This window comes from Rattus norvegicus, chromosome X (genome assembly GCF_036323735.1).
Source record: "Rattus norvegicus strain BN/NHsdMcwi chromosome X, GRCr8, whole genome shotgun sequence".
Taxonomy (NCBI): domain Eukaryota; kingdom Metazoa; phylum Chordata; class Mammalia; order Rodentia; family Muridae; genus Rattus; species Rattus norvegicus.
The window spans coordinates 132,034,369-132,052,404 of NC_086039.1; the positions used below are offsets into that span (position 1 = coordinate 132,034,369).

At 44.5% G+C, this 18,036-nt stretch overlaps 1 long non-coding RNA gene across 1 annotated transcript in view; it reads left to right on the forward strand.

Annotated features, from left to right (window-relative positions):
* The first annotated feature begins 337 nt into the window (after positions 1 to 337).
* Positions 338 to 18,036, forward strand: part of LOC134484146 (uncharacterized) — a 43,822-nt gene continuing 26,123 nt past the window's right edge. Inside the window, exon 1 of the long non-coding RNA XR_010061552.1 lies at positions 338 to 17,315. This is a non-coding gene — a long non-coding RNA (uncharacterized LOC134484146). The remainder of the gene's footprint in view (positions 17,316 to 18,036) is intronic.

The following is an 18,036-nucleotide window of genomic DNA, read 5'->3' on the forward strand; positions in this document are numbered from 1 at the left end:
TTGTGTCAATGTTTTCTATGGTATCTCCTGCCCCCGAGATTCTCTTTTCTGTCTCTTGTATTCTGTTGGTGATGCTTGCATCTATGACTCCTGTTCTCTTCCCTAGATTTTCTATCTCCAGGGTTATCTCCCTTTGTGCTTTTTTTTTTTTTAAAGATTTATTTATTTATTATATATAAGTACACTGTAGCTGTCTTCAGATACACCAGAAGAGGGCATCGGATCTCTTTACAGATGGTTGTGAGCCACCATGTGGTTGCTGGGATTTGAACTCATGACCTCTGGAAGAGCAGTCAGTGCTCTTAACCGCTGAGCCATCTCTCCAGCCCCCCTTTGTGCTTTATTTCTTGTTTCTATTTCCATTTTTAAATTCCGGATGGTTTTGTTCAATTCCTTCACCTGTTTGGTTGTGTTTTCCTGTAATTCTTTAAGAGATTTTTGTGTTTCCTCTTTAAGGGCTTCTACTTGTTTACTTGTGGTGTCCTGTTTTTCTTTACGGGAGTTATGTATGTCCTTCTTAAAGTCCTCCACCATTATCATAAAATGTGATTTTAAATCTAAATCTTTCTTTTCTGGTGTGTTTGAGTATCCAATATTTGCTTTGTTGGGAGAACTGGGCTCTGATAATGCCAAGTAGTCTTGGTTTCTGTTCCTTAGGTTCCTGTGCTTGCCTCTCGCCATCAGGCTGTCTCTGGTGTTTGCTTGTCTTGCTGTTTCTGACAGTGACTTGACCCTCCTGTAGGCCTCTGTGTCAGCACTCCTGTAGACCTGTTTTGTTGTTTTCTTTCAGCGGTTTCTAGGAGCAAAGTGCTCTGCCCTCAGGTGTCTAGGCACTCTTAGTGACTGTCTTTCAGCTCTAGGCATAGGCAGGAACCGAAAGGGTCCTATCCCTGACTGCTTCTAGATCCCTGCACTCAGGGGGCACAGATGGCACTAGGTGATTCCCTCTTGGGTCGGGAGTGTGGGCAGAGGGTAGTCTCCTCTGATTTCTCAGGAGTGTCCACAACTCTGAGGGTCCAGCTCTCTCCCTTACAGGGTTTGGGTGCAAGGAGCTGTTTGATCGGTTCAGTTCAGTTCTGTGGGAAGACTGGATCCGAAGGTGCCTGCTGCTGACTGCTCCTATATTCCAGTGTCCAAAGGTACTATGCAGTTTCCTCTTGGGCCAAGGATGTGGGCAATGTGGGCGGAAGTGGCAGTCTATCCTGCAGTCTCAGGATGGTCCGCACTTCTGGGTGTTCAGCTCTCTCCCCCATGGGATTTGGGAGAAGAGAGCTGTGGGATAGGATCAGTTCAGTTCTGGGCATAGCCAGTACTTAGTCTTTAAAGGAAGGCTCTGCTGATATTATTATACAGATGAACCCTGATGATCAAAAATCAAAAATCAGACAAATATTGAATGATTCCACTACAAAGACATGTAGGGTAGTTAGTCATACAGACAGACAGTCAAACGAAGGCTAACAGGGACTGTGGACAGGGAAATATTTGTTTTCTGGATATGGAACTTCACTGTTGCGAGATGGAAAAATTTTAGAGATCTATTGCACCTCAGAGTGATTATACTTAAGACTATTGAACTCTGTAGATTAAATGGCTAAAACGGTACATTTTATATTATGAATCCCCACAACCCTCAGAAGGCAAGTCTGATCACATCACTTCTCTGTTTCAAACCATCCTGCATGCTTTGGGTGCAAATCTTTTGTGCATTGATACACTGTATCCTCTTGGATTCATCCAACTGCACTTCTCTTCTAGTCCCTCTTACCATTGGCAACAACTCCCCTGAATCTCAACAGAAACTCATTCTTTGAGAGTTTCTTGGTCAACGCCCAGCCAGGACTGCTCTCCTAATACCCTCCTATTCAGTCTGTAATTGCACACTCACTATTTGGTCAAAGTCACTCTGTCACCAGACCAGACATTCAGTGGAGACAGAAGTTCTTTTTCTTTCTCACTAGTATATCCCCAACATCTTCCCCAATGCCTGGCATTCCATAATCTCTATCATGAATTACTCAAGTATTGAGATGGGCCAGGAAAAAGCCAGTCTGAGGAATCTGAAATCATGAGTGTCAACTTTCTAAACACAATAAGGAGATATATAGGGTAAACCTGGAAAACTTAAAGGACACTTGTTGAAGGAGTGTAAATACGACCCCACAGACAGTGGGAGACGAACACTGAGCTTTGGTTTGGTTTGCTCTGCTTCTCTATCCTTTGCTAAAGACGCACATGTATTGGTTCGCCTTACATATCATTGTTGAGCTCAACTTGTGATAATGCCACCATCGAGAGAAACTCACCCGAGAACTGCTCATGAGGTTCCTGTGGGAGCATGGCTGTTTCTTTAGGATTGGTCTACAACTGCCTGGTGTCTGATTGCTGAAAGGACTGGACTATAGCTGCCGGTTCGTGTGTGCTGTCTGCCTGCCTAGAGGACTGATCTGAAGCTGCTGAGTCCTATTTGGTGTTTGTTACAGGATTGGTCTGCTGTCAAAGGAGATCAAGCTTTTTCCCAAAGAACTATTGCTGAACAGGTCCATTTCCCCCCTATCCTAATAAATTTTCTCCTCCACTACCTCTGCTGGGTAGAGGAGAGGGTGATCCCTTATTAAATGTGGGTTGCAAAAAATGTATGCCTACACTCTTTTATCATGACCCTGATTAACAGGCTGTTTTAAAATGTCTAGAATTGTATGGATAGGATAGGATAGATGTTTTCCAAATTTTTTTCCTGCAGTGCTGGGACACAACGTCATGCACATGCTAGCCATGTGCAGTCCCACTGAGCTGGACTCTCAACCCCAATCACATTTATTTATTTATTTATTTATTTATTTATTTATTTATTTATTGTGTGTGTGTGTGTGTGTGTGTGTGTGTGTGTATTCATGTGTGCATGCACATGTGTAGAGGTCAAAAGCTGACTTTTAGGTGTTGGTACTCTCCTTCCCCCACATGGATCCTGGTCATCAAACTCAGGTGGTTGATTTGGTGGCAGGCACCTCATCTGTCGAGCCATCTCACCAACCCCCAACAGATAATATTTTTAATTTTTATTTTTTAAATTAAATTATAATCACATAATTTCCCCCTTCCCTTTTCTCACTTCAACCTCTACCACCTACCCAACCCACTTACTGTCTCTCAAATTTATGACTCTTTTTCTTGACTTATGATACACACACAATTATATAAATACAACCTGATTAGTCCCTATAATGTTACTTAGATGTGTGTGATTGCAGGGTTAAGCACTTGGTATTATTGGATAACCGGTGGGCATAGCTTATCTCATGGGATGACTACTTTTCCCATTCTTAGCATTCTTTGGTTGCCTATAGTTCTTCGTCTATGGTTGAGGCTCCAAGAAATTTTCCACTTCTAAGTTATCAGGCATATTGGTGTTATCTTTGCCAAGTCTTTTTTAGATAGCCACACTGGTGGGACTTTATGGATGTAGCTTTCCTGACATTTGTAGGAGGCACAATCTCACAGTATACTTCGTGTAGTCTCCCGCCTCTTTTGAGAGGTTTCTCGAGCCCGAGGTGCATGTGTTTTATTTTACCCTTTATCAGTTGGGGCTGGGTACCATATGATCACTGGTTCTCAGCATTTTCATCAGTTGTGGTTTTCAGTGATGGGCACCGTTAGTGTCAAAAGAAAACCCAAACCAATACTAGGCATAAGAATCCTTTTAAGTCGTTGGTGAAGAAAGTGCAGGAAACTCCCAAAACATCATAGGCTATTGCTCTTGCTCATCGTTGCTTCCCAGAGTTGAAAGTCCGTACTGCTAGAGGAACCACGCACTTTGGACATGAACCCAAAGGATCAGAGCTGGATCTGACCTGAAAACCTCCTCCCTGAGGACCAGTTTTCAGAAGGTGCTATGCAAGCATCCAAAGTAGGGAAGCTGAGTACTCCTATTCAGCTGTCACACCTACAAACTACAGTAACAACCAGAATGGCAAAATACTCCCCAGGGTACACTAGTGGCACGAATATCAAGGCACTAACCAGCAGCTTTTTTTTTTCAACTTTATTAACTTGAGTATTTCTTATTTACATTTCAAGTGTTATTCCCTTTCCCGGTTTCCGGGCAAACATCCCCCTAATCCCTCCCCCTCCCCTTCTTTATGGGTGTTCCCCTCCCCACCCTCCCCCCATTGCCGCCCTCCCCCCAACAATCTAGTTCACTGGGGGTTCAGTCTTAGCAGGACCCAGGGCTTCCCCTTCCACTGGTGCTCTTACTAGGATATTCATTGCTACCTATGAGGTCAGAGTCCAGGGTCAGTCCATGTATAGTCTTTGGGTAGTGGCTTAGTCCCTGGAAGCTATTAACCAGCAGCTTTTTAAATTGTACTTAAAACCTGCTCTACAAGAGGGAAATCACGCCTGGTAGTGAAAACCTAGCCAACTACTTAGGGTAGGTGAAGTCAGGAATATTGGAGAAAAGCTTACAACTGTCACTTTAACCAGCATAAGTCCTGTATTGTTGATATTTACCCTTATACCCACAGATTAGTATAGCTTTCACCCTTCATCAAATAATATTTTCAAGGAATTGTGTGCCATGGGAAAATTGTTAGTATGTAGCATCAAATAGACAAAGTAGGCTATGTATAATTATATCCAATTATGTTCCCAATTTTAAAAAATCAAATTCAAAAATAATCCCAGCATTTGGGAGGCAGAGGCAAGCAGATTCTTGTAGATCGAGGCCAATCTGGTCCACAGAGCAAGTTCCAGGATAGCCAAAGCTACATAGAGAGACTTTGTCTCAAAAATAAAAGAAAATTGTGAAACAATAAATAAAATGTTTTTCAAAGAACAAATAATCCAATCCAAAAATTGTGCAAGTTAATTAACAGATGATTCTCAAAGGAAATTCAAATGATCAATAAGTATACTCTTTTTTGTTTTTCAAGATTTATTTATTTTATATATCACGAGAACACTGTAGCTTTTATGAAGCAAACAAATGCTGATGCATATTCAGAGAAGGGGGAATCCTTATGCACTGCAGGTGAGAATGCAAACTGGTAAAGCGACTATAGAAATCAATTGGAGGTTCCTCAAAGAGCTGAGAAGACAATGACTATCTTGGCTATACTGAAGGATTCGAAGTCACCATACCTCAGAGCTACTTGAGAGCTCCACTATGCACAATAGCTTGTAAATGGAACCAGCCTAGATGATGATCAACAGATGGAAGGATAAAGAAAATGAGATGTTTATGTCCAGTGAGTGTCTTTTCAGCCAGGAAGAAAACAGAAATTGTGGTATTCATAGGCAGATCAGATAGAACTGGAGATGATCATGTTAAACCAAATAGGCCAGTCTCAGTCTCACAAAAGAAAGTGTCACCTGTTTTAGTCTATGTGGAAACAGTACTCTAAGCTGTTGACAACAGTCTTTTTGGATCACAACATGGTAGTCTGTGATAACCTCAAAATATGTATGGAGGGAACTTTAGAAGCCATTAAGTGCATGAAAGAGTTGTCCTGACACTGTACATTGCCTTTATATGGAAAGCAGAATTTTGCTTAAAGTGACAGGAGCATCCACAGTGACTTTGGGTGTATTGCTGGAAATTATGGTAACATGCGCCCCTGGCTACTCTTTGATGCTTACCGCAATAATTTTAGTGACCTTGAATATTTGGCTGGTTTACTAGATGTTTTACAATGAACACATATTGCTTTTTATACTCACAAAAAGATTAAAGAAAACATTATTTTGAGAAAGAAAGGGATGTCTCTGTGTTGGAGTGAATGAACACGGTTTCTCCCTCAAGAATAGGGGGTGACTGGAGATGTCCTTGTCAACGCCATGCCCCTCAACCTCATGTTGAAGTGTTTTGACAAAGAAGATCACTGGGGTCTTATCTGTACCCCCTAGGAATAGCTCTATGGAGTATAAAGCTTCAAGATAACACCTCAATACAAGCACAGACGTGCACACACACACACACACACACACACACACACACACACACACACACAAACCACAAACTCTGGCTTTGCAGAACAAGGATCATGTGCAGATTGCTGCTATGGCCAGTAGACGGCAGCAGAGGATGACTATTCTCTCTCGTTAAAAGCATTTAAAAGTGGAATTATTTTCATTTTGGCATCATTTCTTTTCTACTGAGGCTCAAAAAGCCAACAAAAACAAAGCTTTTTTTTTAAAAAAAGATTAAATTGAAACTGGGTAAAAGGCAGTGGATATTTCAGCCCTGTGTTTCATAGAACACCATGCCAAATCAAATAATATTTTCCTCCCTCAGTTATTTTGAAAGCGCCAACCACAGTTGAGAAGTAATCTTGCTGCCTAGAGCTAGTGACTTATATCTTCTGCGGAGAGGAAAATGGAAATGACTGGACCATCTGGAGAAGGAGGCTGGGGAGAAACATGAGAACTGGGAAGAAAGCAAATGACCCCTGACTAGGTAGCTGGAGGAGCACAGGGAGCGGGGAGGCTGAAGGTGGAGGAGGTTGTTGTGAGTTGCACTGGAGCCCTCCAAATCCACATGTTTAAGTCTTAATCCTTAGCACCCATGAATATGACCTAATTTGGAAAACACTTTGCCTAGCTCCCCTCCAATGGCTTGGAGGTGCCGTTGCACGCTCCTTTTGCTTCTCAGCCCTACCACCAAGTGGTGGTGTGTCCTGGGATTTGGTCACATCTCTTCTCATACTACATTTCTCCATTAACCGAGCTCATTCTTTTGCCTGCCATTCCCACCTGTAGGCTAACAAGTCCCAAACCTCTCTATCTGAAGCAATATCCAGCCCTGCCATCGTCCACTTCAGATCCATTTTACAGTGCTGTCATCCCCTACTTGGTTGATGTTCTAAAGTCTGCTACTTCAAAAAATGGAGGGGATTTAGCTCAGTGGTAGAGCGCTTGCTTAGCAAGCACAAGGCCCTGGGTTCAGTCCTCAGCTCTGGAAAAAAAAAAAAAGGAATGATCACAAGAGCTATCCTCTAACTATTCCCAATACAAAAGAATGTGAGTGCCCCCTCCCTCCCTCCATCCCTCCCTCCCTTTCTCTTCCCTCCCCCCACTCTGTGTGTGTGTGTGTGTGTGTGTGTGTGTGTGTGTGTGTTTAAAACAGGGTTTCTCTGCGTAGCCCTAGCTGCCCTGGAACTCACTCCATAGACAAGGCTGATCTTGAACTCAGAGGTCCACCTGCCTCTGTCTTCATGAATTCGGGGATTCTAGGTATGTGCCACCACCATCCAGCACACACTGCTCTCTTTAAATATAGGAATCATGCTCAGATCAGGGAGATGATCATACCACAAAACACAACTTAGAACTGACACCTGCTAAAGGGATGGCAGTGTGACATCTTTCACACTGATTCCCAGAACACAATTGCTTGGCCCGAGCATGGGTGGGGTACAGAATAGTTTCCACCAGTATTTTCCCTCTCTAGGAAAGCATAAATCGGGTTGAGTTGACATTAAGTGAATCCTTATACGTCACTACAGACTCAAGCGCTCCACCAGATGCCCCACATTTATCTCAAACTGAACCTGTCATACTGCCATAAATCAAGCTTTTCCAGAGTTTTCTGTGTCCTCAGTGAATGCCAGTGCAGTCCTACCAACAGAAATAGTCTGTTGTAGGTGGTGAGGGTGAATGGGAGTGAACGCACCTGGGTGTAACGGCGCCTGCGTGTAATGAGATTTATACTAAATTCAAGGACACCCTAGGAAACCCAGAATGCCAAAATAACCTGTTTTGAGAGAGCAGGCACAGGGCACACTTACTGAAAGGCCTTATCCAGAAGCCTTGCCCACCTGCCTAGCCACAAGGACCCTTGGTAATAATGTTTAGTATTATACTATACAATAAGACTAATGTATAATTTGCCTCTGAACAAATCCTGTAGAATTCTGTTCTAGAGGCTCTCGGGGGTTGGCAAACCATGGGCCAAATCTAACATACCATCTAATTGTGTAAGCTAAGTTTGATTGAAGCACAGCAATGCTATTTTTTCCACGTTATCTATAACTGTGCTTTACTACAATAAGAGAATTGCCTCATTGCTGCAGAGACTCATGAACAAAAACATTTACTACCTGACCCTCTACGGAAAATTTTATAAACATTGTACACTAGACTGTTCTGCTCTGAGCCCTACTAGTGGTGCCTGGGCCCTTTAGTACAAGCTTTGGTAGCAAGTCCATGTCATCCAACATTTAACTCAAGAGAATTCGTACATAAATGCTCAGAAGACCAACAAAAAGTGATAACAAATATGGTTTGGAGCAGCCATTTCGCCCCTCATCACTCACATCCAGAGCGAGCATGGAGCAAGTGTGAACTGGTGCACCTGCTCTTCCCATACTCCTTCTCGGTCCCTGTGCACCTCTCATTGTACTGGACTGGTTCTCATGTCTGCACTCAATCAACAGTGCTGGGACAACCAGATAGCCATCTGGAAGAATCCAGAGTTGGATCCATCCCATATACTGAGAGCAAGATAAATTCCCACCACTGCAGACTAAGGAGTTTCCTTTGCCTGAGGAAGTCCCTGGATGGATGATCAGTTTAGAGACCCAGAAGATAAGCAAATGCCTTGTGGGAGCCAGGGGGTTGGGGTTTTGATGGACCTAGTATACAGCAAGCAGACCCCTTGGCTGGAAAAAAGATGAGCCAACAATGTGTATATACAACGTGTACAATTTAGAACTGGCCAGGAAGTAGGGCTAAAACTGACGGTCTCAGAGGGATCAGAGCAGGCCAGACCCACAAGAAGTGGATCTCACTGACACAGGAAGAGCACAGGCTCCTTAGCCAAGGGGTTGGGCAAACATCGTTCATTAGTTCCTAGAATATAGCTAGGGTGTTGCGTAACTCAGGGGTCATGACTGTGGTGCCGCCCACCCCTGATTCACGAAGCCCCCAGAGGCTCACATTCTGGAAAACTCACAGGCCATGGAGTGGCTCCAGGAACTGAGGTAATCCCAGAAAAGATGAAGTGATCCCTGCTTCATTTTTCAAGTAGACAGCTAGAGACCCTGCGGACAAAGGACAGAGATGGGAAGGCGAGAGTGAAGCCAACAGGATGATCCTTGTAGTGACTCAAACCTTACAATCTGAAAAGCATTAGAAGTAATTTTAAAAATACCTTACATGTTTGTTCCTTTAGTTTGTCCAGACTCTTGGAGAGTTGTTATTACTCGCAGTCTAAAGTTACACCACATGACGAATTTTGTGTTTAATCCATATCTCGGCTCAGGAAAATAGAAGACCAACCCAAACCTGAACCATGATCAAAAGCAAAGGGGCATGCTGTCCCTGTCAGCTGGGTGACACCTGAAATGGGGAGGGGCAGGGGAGAGACAGGGGCACAATGATTACCTCAGCCTCTGCTTCAAAGCCTGGGTACCCCCTGAAGTCTTGGAGCAAGGAAAGATGCTGAATTTCCTGAGTTGAGCTCCTTTTGAAGTCTTTCTCAGCCACTTCAGGATGTGGCCATCCTGACAGGAATGAAGATACTCTAAAGACAAGCTTAGGACCCTCCTGTTGGCTCTAAGTCAATTGAAACGACAGACCCCTAAAAATCTTTCCCATGGGAGATACAGGCTAGTAAAATGAAAGGCTGAGGCTGTGGTGCCAACCAAAGGAGAAACTTATCTCCCAAGATTCCACACCATTCTGACAAGTTGCCAGACCAATTTACAGGAGAGAGAAGGTGGAGCCCATGCAGACAATAAAGGGTCAATGATGGGCAAGCGACACCATCTCGTAACTGGAACTGCTTAGTTATACATATCTCTGGCCCCCTATTTAAATCTACCTGACAGTACCCAGAAAAGGGACATGGAGACGCAGAGCTACTGGTCCTTTTAGTCCCCTTTTCTTAATGTGCAGCATTAACTACATGAGTAAAACCCTTTTCTCCTGCAAATTTTCGCTCTTCTTTATTTGCCTATTGAAGACAAATTGCTAAGCCTGGTTTGTGAAGGGCCAAATTCTCATCCTAACAACTCTGGTAATGAGAACAGTCAAGAGTGCCAGCCCACAAAGTCCCCCAATGCCTGGTTTTCTCTCACTTCCCATTCTTTGAGTCTCGAGAATTGCTTCTTGCTACATCCTCCCAGTCTCCTCTGTGGAGAAGATATATGGCTCTTTTTTGACTTCTTGTGACTGTAGAAGGGAGAGTGGTATATTGGAGAACTGGCCAGTCATCTGTTGTGGTAGCCACATGCCCATCCTGAGGAACCACATTGTGAGATTTCCATGTCAGGCCTCTGGATGGAAGTGTTCACAAGTAGCATTGTTTGTAAGGTGGGATCTGGGAGACGTGGAAAAAGGCTGGTGATTTTGAAAAGTCTGAGCAATTCAGCCTGGAGCCTCTTCCCAAGTCTTGCCAAACATGCAGAGCTGAGGGTGTGGCTGATTCAATGGATGTTACCTTAGGCTCTTAACCATCAGACTGCCAAGAAAATGTGTGAGCCCAAATCTTAAGGGCAAGAGCACCGACAGCATCCTTAATGCATGGCCAACTGCAGGCACAGGGCCTCTGCCTCCCAATGTAAAGCTTTCCCACCAGTCTAGAAACCAGTCCCAAGTCACTTTGTCCTGCATTGTCCCATGGTCACCCAGAGACCTGTCTGGCACCTCCTCCTTGCATTGCAAGGACTAGGGCAGAAAGGTGAGACAGTTAACCTGAGCCAAGCAAGGGATGAAGACCATGATGCAAAATGAAGCAGGAGGCAAAGCTGGACAAGAAATGCCAGGGCCCCTGGGTTCGGTCCCCAGCTCCGGAAAAAAGAACCAAAAAAAAAAAAATAAATAAAAAGAAATGCAAGGGCTGTGGCGATGACTGTCCTCCTGGCTTCCATAGTTCTTTAACGTGCTTTTAAAGGACACGACCTCAGAAAGTGTGGTGGGTAGGTTGAAGGTGTGGCTAGATGACAAAACCGGACACTGTCATATTTGACACCTCCTTCGGTTTCATGATCCCACACCCTTTTTGCCCCAAATTCTTTCCGACTTCTCTTCAACTCTATTTCCATTGTAGCCCAAGCCACTAACCATCATCTTTCTGTGATGATTAAGACAGGGAAGGCAGACAGACTATAAGCTACCTAGTTGAATCTGAATCTCAGACACATAAAATCAGTTTCAGCCTATCTTGTACTACATTTGGGCCACACTTACACTTAAACAAAGCATTTTCTCTGTGAAGTTTAAGTGTAACTGGACCATCTGTGTTTCATTTTGTTTGTTTCTCTTTTTTCCCTTTTGTTTTGTTTCTAAACCTAGCAACCAGACCAAGAGCTTCACAGCCCAGCATCCCTTACAAAGCAGCCAAAAGGAACTTACAGACATTTAGATATGGCCATTGTCACTCACTACTCAACACCATGAAATCCCTGCTCACCCAGGGATCAAGTCTAAGCTTTTCACACGATACACAAGAACTATCTCTGCCTGAAGGCTTCCCAGCCCTTATCTTCATCTCATTCTGTTACCCCGAATCCACGCTATGCCCCCAACATACCAGATGCCCTAGACTCTTCTCAACGTGCTTCTTTGCTTTTACATATACCAACTCTGTCACGTTACCTGAAGAATTAAAGTCATCCAGCTAGCAACCACCATCACTGACACGCAACAAAAGACATATAGGCCAAAGGATTAGAATAGAGGACTGACCCTGAAATAACCCAAAGTGCCTAGAGCTACCAGATCTTTGGACAAGGGTGTCAAAAACATACACTAGAAAAAAAAGTCAACCTCTTCAACAAATGGTCCTGTGGGAATTAGGTACTCACATGAAGACAGATGAAACTAGATTCCTGTCTTCCCCCCTAATACAAACAAAAGTTCAAAGTTGATCAAAGGCCTTAATGTAAGACCTGAGGCTTTGAAAGTGCTCCAGGAAAGCATAGATGAAACACTTCAAGACACAGACTTGGGCATCAAGAGACGCAGACTTGGACTTGGGCATCAACTTTCATTAAGGGACATACAGGACTCAACTCTGAGAACTGACAAACTAGGTTGCGTGAAATTAAGAAACAAACACCAGAGTCTAAAAGATACCCTCAGGATGGGAGAAAGCCTTGCCAACCACACATTAGATGGGGGATTGCTATCCAGAATGTATAAAGAAATGCAAAAGGTAAACACCAAACCTTCCCCCCCCCCCAGTTAATACGTGCTGATGAGCTGAATAGTCAATTCTCAAAACAAGAAATACAAATGACCAATAAATATTTTTTACAAGTATCCAGCATCTTTAGTCGTGAGGGAAGTGCAAATTAAAATTGGTTTTGAGATTCCATCTCAACCCACTTAGAGTGGCTAGTAACAAACAAATGCTGGAGCTAGCAACGTGGCTCAGCGGTAAGAACGCGTGCTGTTCTCCCAGAAAACCGGGTACCAATATGGCAGTTCCCAACCACCTATAACTCCAGTTTCAAGGAACCTAACACCTTCTTCTAGATTCCACGGGTACTAAGAATGCACATGGTACACATGCATAAAGGCAGGTCAATATCCACACATACGAAATAAGAACAAAGGTGTTTTGTTTTGTTTTGTTTTGTTTTGTTTTGTTTTGTTTTGTTTTGTTTTAATCCTAGCAAGGATATGGGGAGAGAAGCCTTATAAATTGGGTGGGGTGTGAACTGGGGTAAATATGGAGGGTCCTCAGCGTGCTGAAAATAAGACAGCAAAGTGTTCCAGCCCACTCCTGAGTTGCACAACCATGTTTATTGCTGGATTATTCACAATAGCAGAAGATAGAACCAGTCTAAAATCCCATCAACATGTAAATGGGAAAATAGTACAATACACATAGTAGAAGTTTATTCAGATGTGAAGGAGCTTGAAATCATGACATGAGAGAATGGAGAGGACCTGGAGAATATTACATTCAGTGAAATGAGCCAGACACAGAAAGACAAACCCTTTCTGTTTTTTCTCATATGTGGAGTATAGATGTAAATGCCCCTCTGTGTGAGGAGGGGCATAGGCGACTGTGAGAGAAGATGAGATATTAAGGGAGGGGACAGAAGGAGAAAGAGTAATGGAGTACAGGTGACCCAATACCCGAAGAGGCAACAACTACCTGGGGGAAAGAGGGTATCAGGAAGAGGAGGGCAGGTGAAAAGGAGACAGGTATTTGGGAGAGGGACAAATAACAACAGATAATCACACACACACACACATGAAAATTTCATAATCCATTAATTAGTATGATGACTTTAAATTTAATTTTTAAATTATTAATTTATCTCAAGGAAATAACAGGTAACGACAATGTAATTTTTAAAATGAAGCTTAAAAACCATGTCCTTTTTCTTCTTCATATTACTCATTGCCTCCCAAGCACAATGCAACCTAGCATGAAATAACCCTTTATACTTATTTTCCTATTAAAGCAACCTATGTGGGTCAGCGACATGGATCAACATATAAATGCACGTGTGACTACACACACACACACACACACACACACACACACACACACACACACACACCACAAATAAATACAAATGAAATTATCTTTTTAAAATCTGTGTCTATTTCTCCTACAGAAGTGTAGCCTCCTTAAAAGAGTATTTAAGTCTTCTTCATCGTTGTTGTCACGGTGCACAGAGCGCAGCTGCTGGCCAGCGTGGAGCAATCAATAAAAGTGTGAGGTGTGAATGAACCAAGAGGTGTGAATGAATGAAGTATTGATTCTAAACCCGAAGGCTCCGTAGGCCAATAGAAGTGAGTGCAGTAACAGTAGTGGACACCAGAGGGCAGTATAAGCTTAGTTTTGTCCGGTGGGCGGGGCTGTAGGGGAAATGGAGCCGAAACCTGACTTGGCTCTCGCATCAGTTTCAAAGAGAAGATTTTCTGCTGTTTTGTTTTGCTTTGTTTTTAAATCGTGGAAACAGGAAACAGGAAGGAACCTTAAAAAAAAGCAGTTGATTCAATCGCCTCTGTTCACACAGTTGAGAGAAATCTCCCTATTTCTAGTTAACTCCTTGTTTCCAGGAAATGCAATTCAGGTTAGGAATAAATCACAGGTTAGGAGATTTTCTTCATGTCAGAGAACCAGTGAATGGTAACAGTAGGTCTGATGTCCAGAGTTCTGCAAGCAAGACCCCATGTCCTTCTCACTGCCGCCCTAAGAGAGAGGTGCTGTTCCTAAATTGCACATGGAAGAAAGCCACCAAGGTGCTGTGGTAGAGTGGGGCTCGGACCCAGGTCTCCAGATCTCCATTTTCATGCCCTGTCCTTCCTCACAGTCAGAAAACTGCCAACGTTGGGGTACAGACTGGAGGCTTCTCTTTCTGGATGCTTTTGCAAGAGTCACCCGACTGTTGCAAGACGATTCTGCAGACCCCAACGTTCTCAGCACCAAATCTCAGAAGGTTCTCATATAGGGAATCCAGGTGGAGCCTCTGAATTCTGGCAAGTGAGGCCCTTGGGTGGGAAACTAAGGTGGGGGTGGAGGGGGGTTCCTGCTCACTCAAAAGTGCAACGTGAGAAGGTGCAGGGCAAAGCTCGGTGTGTGCATCTTACTCCGTACCCAGAAGCCTCACCTGCCTCACTTGTACGCCTGACCCTGGGAAGAACATTGAAACACGTACCCTTAGTCTTTTCGCCCAGTGCTCGACCAGCCTGGCCTTAGAGGAACCTGGAGGGCACAGGGGTCCCTAGAAGTAGAAGAAGAAGGTAAGATGGATTCAGGGTAATCAGAAGAACACACACACACACACACACACACACACACACACACACACACACGTTTATCTCTGCTATACATTTTGATCCTCCTTCCAGAGGAGCCTCCAAGATCTTTGTTCCTAGGGCCAGTCTTCGTGGCTGGAACAACTCAGACATGCTATGTTCTGAGGGCTCCTTGACAGCAGGGGGAAAAAAATAGGCCAGCCATGGGCCCCGCTACAGTGCTCACCACCCAGTTTTGCCTCGCCTTGCTCTCATACATAGACTGAGGCCAGAGCTACAAACCTGTAACCCAAGCAGATGCCCAGCCAGGCATGGCTTTTTGATAGATCTGCCATTCTTCCCTCTTCAAAGCTCAAGCCCCCCCCCCTTCTGGGTGGAAGTCTCCTGGCAACTCCTCACCTTTCTGGGTGCTGAGGTGGGGAAGAACAGACAAAGCTCAGTCACGGTCTCCTTATGCTGTGATGTCCCCAAATTTCCACTTGGATCAAAGGAAGGAGATGGTGAGAGCAGCAGAGAGGTTCTTAATGGGTTCCTACAGAAAACTTTGGCTGCCCTGTGGTGGAAAGTTTCTCAGCACATCTTTTTGGAGGTTTTTCCTCAGCTGAGGCCTGCTGGTCAGTTCCAGGGTCTCCAGAAGACCCACTCACACCGGGTTCGGTAAATGCCCACTGAACAACTTGCTGTGCCTTGGCTCCTATAGCGGAGACTGGAGATCAAATGAGCACCATTATTAACCTCGGCCATGTTAGATGATAAGGCTTAGCATACCTAATTGCCAGGGGAGAAGCAAAAGGATTAGGAGGGACCCATTAGCAAGTAAGAAACACCTTGGGATGAAGAGAGCAAGTTGCGTTAGTTCACCAGATGCATTTCCCTTGCATGTCAAAAATTTAAAGTCCATCTGTCTAGTTTTGGTTTTGTTTCAGTGCAATTCAAGGCAGATTCTGACAGGTAGCTGAGCTTCTGGGAGCAGTAGAGAGCAGTGAGTAGTATCAAGGCCTGGAATCAGAAATGCTTGCTTTCTAGCTAGGGCAGATGCTACCTGTGCACGTCTAGATTAGTCACTTCCATTCTCCGAACATGTTTCCCTGGGTGCAAAGTGGGGATGATAACCACACCTCCCTCTAGGACTAGGAGGATCAGAGTAGACAGAGTAGAAGCAAAATGAGCCAGCACTGTGTACTAATGACACATAGTACATTGGTAGACATCAGTTATAACTTGTGTTATTAAGAGGTCAGTGAGCAGTACAGAAAGCTTTCCTTGGGGGGCTTGGACTTGAGCTTAGCCTTGAATGGAGAAAAGATTTTGGAAGACATCTTCTGATGGAAGAATATTCTCATAGGTAAGTCTTCACAAAAAATGAAATTGAACAAGATTCCCATTTTAAACCCCCCCCCCCTTCCAATGAATGATCTAATGAGATTGTCATGCACGTGACATGACACAAGAGATCCCAGCAAGGACAGGGAAGTCATAGGGGAGTCCAAGAAGCAGCATAGGCCTTCTATTCTTGATAGATATTCATACTTCTTCACAGGGCAGCAGAGGCCTAACTGTGGGCCAAGGCATGCAGTCAGTCAGCTTCCTGCTTTGTGACCAGGGCAGCTCTGAAGCTGTAGACCCGTCCTTTCTGCTCCCCTCCTGAAAAATTTAACCCTGAAGAATGAGCTTTCTGGGTCCCAGAAGATGAAGGCAGAGACCCTGCTAAGGAAGTGGTATGCGTCTGAATGGGCTTCTCAAGAAACAAGGCCCTACCTCCCACCTCGTCCCCCAGCTCCAGTTCTGCCCTTGTTTTCATATTTGAAATGTTGATGAATTCCTTGAGAAGTTTAAACAGTCGCTGCTTGCTGCATCCAGGGAGCCAGGACTTAATTTCCCCCACACTCCTCTCCCTCCCCCAGCTAGGGAGAATTGTGGGTACCACTTAACCTACTCCTATTCTTGTTTGGATAGAAGTGGTGTGGTGTGTCCTTTTCTCTGCCATCTCTATACACTAGGTCAAGCTGCAATAACAAACGCCCTGAAATCAAGGTATACAGAAAAGGCTTTTTCTTCCTCACACAATCTAGCGAAGGTTGAACCACAGCTAGGGAAATTATCTGAAACCAGGGGCCTCCAAGAACTCCAAACCAGAGCCAGAAAGACCTGGGGAAGCAGGGAGTCCTAGCTCAGACTGCCACAACAAACAGCCAAAAACCACCTCCTAACCATGTGGCATCTATCCCTTGGTTCTGAATCCTGGGAAGTCAGTCCACCATCAGTGCACTGGAATCTTTTGTGTCTAGGCTGGGTAAGCTTCCTGTCATGCAAATGGTGTCTTTTCGTGGCATCCTCACCCCAGAAAGAGAAAGATACCCCTCTGATAATAGTGTTAATGGTTCTGCATCAGGACCCCATCTTTCCAAGCTCACTTGCCTTTCGTTCTTTGCTCCAGATCCAGACACTCTATGAAAACTCCTTTGGGAGATATAATCCAGCCCACAACAGCACGGTAACCCTTGATGATGATGCGCAGTGATTCCAGTGGCCTGCTCTCAGGGACTTGCTTATGTTATCTTCAGCCACCTGCCACCCACTGCCACGTGTGCCAGGTAGACACAGTGAATAAAGGGAGCTGAGCACCACCCCACCTCTCTCTTTTTCTGGTGTGTTCTCTCTCTGTCTCTCTCTGTCTCTCTCAGTCTGTCTCAGTCTGTCTCTGTCTCTGTCTCTGTCTCTCTCTCTCTCTCTCTCTCTGTGTGTGTGTGTGTGTCTGTGTCTGTGTCTGTGTATGTCTCTGTCTGTCTGTCTCTCTCTCCATCCCTTCCTCCCTCTCCCTCTCCCTGCCTGCCCCCTCTCTGCCCCCCTTTTTTCTGCCCTCATGCCTCTGGCCCCACCTGTCTGCCTATCTATATGGCTCTCTCACTGCCTCTACCCCCTCCCTAGGTCCTCACTCCTCTCCCCTCCTCCCGTAAACCCCCTTTACATCAGATCTCTTACATGGCATAATTTCTCAGGGGTGCACCTTGGCTCAGGCCACCAAAAGTACCCCTCTCACCGCATTATATTCATAACACCAAGAATATTCCACAGTAGTTCCACTGATTCTTTCTCAGTCAGAGCTAATATGTTGCCGAAACTTAACTACAAGGAATGCTCGGGTATATGGAGTAACAAAAGAATATTTATTATATATAATCTTTACTGTATACTGTGCTCTTAGACTGAGTCTTGTAGAGAGTTTTTGAAGGTCAAAGGACAATTCTAAAATATCAGGTAGGAAGTGCATCAGAGAGAGAGAGAGAGAGAGAGAGAGAGAGAGAGAGAGAGAGA